This window comes from Saccostrea cucullata, unplaced genomic scaffold (genome assembly GCF_032062105.1).
Source record: "Saccostrea cucullata isolate Sc308-1 unplaced genomic scaffold, CSIRO_AGI_Scuc_v1 ctg1538, whole genome shotgun sequence".
In the NCBI taxonomy this organism is placed as follows: Eukaryota; Metazoa; Mollusca; class Bivalvia; order Ostreida; family Ostreidae; genus Saccostrea; species Saccostrea cuccullata.
The window spans coordinates 12,975-17,757 of record NW_026918275.1 but is presented as its reverse complement, the minus strand read 5'-3'; the positions used below and the strand labels follow the sequence as shown (position 1 = coordinate 17,757).

Sequence of the window (4,783 nt, the reverse complement as noted above, 5' to 3'; positions counted from 1 at the left end):
TCAGTTTTGGTAACCAATGCATCAGTTTATCATTTTGATACTTGGTGACTGTGTAATCTATTGAAATGGTGAAAAGAGCTAGGTTCACTTTATCCATAAAATGGCCCTCCATATATATACCAATTAACTGACCAAGTCTCAATGTCCCATTTGAATTCTCCCATATCCTGAAAATTCCTTCCTTTGCATTTTTAATATTTCAAGAAATTTGAAATCTTGTTTAACTTCCAATCTCAGGACTCTATAAAAAATCTTTGTTAAAGGAAATGAGAAATACTCCATACTTTATTTTGATGTTAGAAATGGGACAGGGGGTGATTCTCAAAGAACTAGTATAAGAACAGGACTATTTATGCATCAAACCCAACTCTTTATATTCAATTCACATAAGAAAAGTATTTTTGCAGCAATATTTTTTTGCAAAAATTAACTAAATTGAGAAAATTTCCTTTTGCATAAAATATTTAATACTTCAAAATCATTTCCTACATACATCATGCACAGCTTCTTAAGCACTCTTCATTTATGCCAGTTTAGTCCATGTAGGTTATATGAGGCCATTCCAAGTTTTTTTCTTTGTTTAGCATCCAACCTAAATTTCAAAACATTTCTTTCCTTCCAAAAAAAAATTACAAAACAAAAGGGGAAAAAACAACATTTTACGCAAAGTTCTTCCTGATCATTTGAGAATTTTCCTCATATTATAGCTAAATTAAACTACTACTACTACTAGTTTAATGAAACAAAAAAAAAAAAAAAAAAAAAAAACTTGAGCACATCACTTTCAAAAAAGAGAGATGCTGATCCCAGAAGAGTAAATTGCTTGTCAAAGATTTGTATTTGTCAATTTCATTTTGTGTTTGTTCTTGATTGCATGACCTCAAAACCAATCCATCCACAGACACTAAAAACAGAAAAAAATTGAAATGGCCTAATGATAAAACTGCTGCAAAGAATTCAATGTCCTCCATTACTGTGGCTTTAAAACACAGTGTTTATCATATTTCTCAAAGCATATCAATTGAAAGTAGAATGTTAATATTGATTTTCTCTGTTTTTTAACAAGATTATATCCTTGGTGTTTTACACTTCTCTAAGGTCCTATTACAATTTTTTATAAAATTTTTTCCGCAATGTCTGTTGATTAAATTCATTTCTCATGATGTCCTTGGGATTTTTTTGTATCTCTTGTCACTTGCATGTAGAATCTTCCAAAGTAGATCTAGGATCAGAAATGACTTCTTCTTCCCTAAAATGATATTTTCAAAATATAATTTTCCTTGGTTGGTGGTATGGTCTGTACAAAAAAAAATAATAATAATAAAAATAGCTCTAAGAGTTAAAGCAATTTTTTTCATCTGAAATATAATCTGGCAGGAGAATGATTGTTTACTAGCCAATAAGTATATTTGTGATACATAGGTACTTTCTTTATTTGTATGGTCTGTGTACTTGAAAGCTTTGCTATATAAATTCACATCCAGTAAAATATTTTGTTGATTAGGAATTTAATCTCAGCTAGCTCCTCCATCTACATTCAGAAGACATATTTGTGAAATGTTATGACCGAAATTGGTATACTGTAAATCACTTTTTATTAGCGAGAACTTTATTTTGAAATTGGTATACTGTAAATCACTTTTTATTCGCGAGAACTTTATTTTCGTGTACTTACGCGAGACAGTGTGCTCGCGAAAATTTAATTCTCGCGTATAATAGTATTCCTTAAGATTATATAGAGCAATAACCACAATTCGCGAAAATTTTGTCTCGCTAATCAAGAGTCAATGACTTTCTCGCGAAAATAAGGTGTCGCAAAAATTTAGTGATCTACAGTAGTTCAATCAATGCAAATAACTTCTGTCTGAACTATACTCTGGCTATCCTTGAATAGAACCACCTGTTTGCATTTTAGACTGAAGCTCTACTGGTAATACTCAATATCAAGTCTTTAGAAAATTTTCCATGCATGTAGACTGGCTGGCCATGCTGGGTTTCTGCATATAATTTCAAGTTAAGAAACTTATTGCTTAAAATGGGTAATGCAGTGTGTATACAGTACCTGGAGTGACAATATGGACATCCTGATTGTCTTGACTGTCATCTATCTCCTCCTCACTCTTATTCTCAAACACAAAAACAATGCCATCAGTTTCCTTTAGTGCCTCTGAAAAAATTGCAACTTAATTGTAAAATTACAAACATTTCAACCAGAATAAAATGTGTAAGTATATGATAAACTTTTGAGCAATAATCAACAGCTTTGATCCCAGTAATTCAAACAAGAGGCCCAGGGGCAACATCGCTCACCTGAGCAAATCGGCTAGGAAAAAGCACAAATCAGATCAGGAAAAGTTTATTGAAAAGTGGGGGGGGGGGCTTGAATTAATACTACTTGACAATGCCTTCATATAAACACAGCATATGACTTTACTGTTCTTGATAAAAAGATTTTTTAAAAACATTTTCTTCCTATATATAACTTCATAATAATTTGAATTTGATTCCCCATTGTTTCCCTTCTTGCCCCAAAGGGCCATGATTTGAATAAATTTAAATCCTAAATACATGAGGATGCTTACATGTCAATATGACTAAACATAGCTTTTCTATTCTTGGGATTTCTCTCTTTATTTTTCTATGTAAAACTTTGATTCACCATTGTGGCCCCACCCTACCTTAGGCGTTATAATGGTTTGAACAAATTTAATTCTACACTACCTAAGGATGTTTCAACATAAATATCACTAATCATGGCTTTGAAGTACTTGAGAAGACGATTTTAAAAAATTTCCCTATCTAGTCCTATGTAAAACTTTGATCAGCCATTTTGGCCCTACCCTACCCCTGGGGTCATAATTTAAACAAACTTGAATCGACACTACCTGAGGATGATTTCACACGAGTTTCATCTTTCCTGGCCCTGTGGTTCTTGAAAAGAAATTTTTAAATATTTTACCTATATATTCCTATATATAACTTTGATCAGCCATTTTGGCCCCACCCTATCCCAGGGGTCATGATTTGAACAAACTTGAATCGACACTACCTGAGGATAATTTCACATGAGTTTCATCTTTCCCAGCCCAGTGGTTCTTGAGAAGAAGATTTTTAAAAAATTTTCCTATGTGAACTTAATTGGGCTACCATAAAAAAAGTTATTAGGAAAAAACAGAAAATTTGTGGACAGAAGAAGACAGACGGACAGACAGAGTGATTACTACAGGGCACCCGCAAATCCTTGCGGGCCCTAATAATTTAAGCTTTAATTTTATTAATTCTAAAGAAAGAAGATTCTTGATAGAAGCAATACCTGATGACACTTCATTCCTAACCAAGATTTTTCACTATTGGAACCTTGAGCAGATGGGACCCACATGTAGGATATCAGTAATATCAGCACCTGGCAAATCTCCTTCATTTAGAACTTGCAGATCTCAGTCCCTGGATAAAGTCACATCTCTATCATTAGAGACAGACATGCTTTCTTTCCAGGGTCAAGCTTCATCTCCATTTTTAGAAACTGGTTCACCTTTGTCACTGGGGCATGGCATATTTTCATCAATAAAACCATACATATAGGTCCATTTCTACTCTTTAGATCTGGAATGCCTTTACGACTAGGGCTTGACACAACTTCTTGAGGGCTTGGAATGCACTTTTTGCTTGACATTTCACCATCTGAAGATGCTGGCAAAATTCATACAACATGTATTAAATAAATGAATAAAAATGTTATTTAAGAAATAACTGTCTTATTTTTCCGATGAATTTTGATGATGTGATCAAAATAAAAATTGGTTGGGCTTGTGATAAAAATCATACACAGTCATAATATATTTTAACTGCAGAAATTTCATTTATATAAAATAAAAAGCATAAAGTTATTATAACATGCAAGCAACAGGAACTAGCTAGTAACTATTAACATTAAAATGTCATGAAATTGAAAATGACAGTTAAAAGTTCTTGTATTATATTATAAAAAGATATATATATATGATTTTTTCGGGGCCAATAAAAATTTTGCTACAAGCCCTGCTTCTACTGTCTGTCTATTTTTGTTCCGCCCTGCACGTGATTTTTTTTTTAGCAGCGCCTATCAATGAACCAGTATATTGATGGAGAAATAAAGTGCATTCATTTGACTATTTGTAATTGTCTCTTGAACAAAGACATTGGAAACGAAAATATAATTTGACAAAGTAATGAATTTAGATTTATATTATCTGAAATAAATTCAAAATATTTATCAATACGGATAAAGGTTATTTATATACAATGATATAAGTGTGATTACATCCAAACAATATTTACTGCATGCAATACTTTTGCCTTTGGCTTCTCAATAGATGTGATCATGAACCAACAAAAAATTCATTCCCTGGTGAATCTTTATCTATCCTATTTATTTTTTTAAATTCCTAAATAATTCACCTGTAACACTTTTAATGATGAGGCTTTTCTTCCTGACATTCTCCTAGCTGTGGAACCTGGAACATATCCATCACTAGTCCTTGCTGAATTGTTGACTAATCCTCTAGCAATATCTAGCTTGGCTAATATCTGTGTTGTCTCTATGTTCAGGATGGACTCAAGCTTCTGGTTGCCTTGAACATTCTAACAAAAAAAATTATAAATTAAATTCAGAATGTATTGGAATTTTTTTAAAAGTAGGAACAAATCTTTAATACATGTTGTAAAAGCATTTTTATACAGAAATTTATCAATTTTATTCTCAAAGTAAAAGTTTGTAATACTATTGAGTTCCCATTCCTATACA

The 4,783-nt window shown here is 32.2% G+C and overlaps 1 long non-coding RNA gene across 1 annotated transcript; it reads right to left on the bottom strand.

Annotated features, from left to right (window-relative positions):
- Positions 1-699: 699 nt before the first annotated feature.
- LOC134261081 (uncharacterized) lies at positions 700-4,528 on the bottom strand. Its single transcript, XR_009990732.1, has 4 exons — positions 4,438-4,528; positions 3,314-3,690; positions 2,063-2,167; positions 700-1,249 (listed from the first exon to the last, which is right to left on the bottom strand). It is a non-coding gene; the product is annotated as an uncharacterized LOC134261081 (long non-coding RNA).
- Between the last annotated feature and the right edge of the window lie 255 nt (positions 4,529-4,783).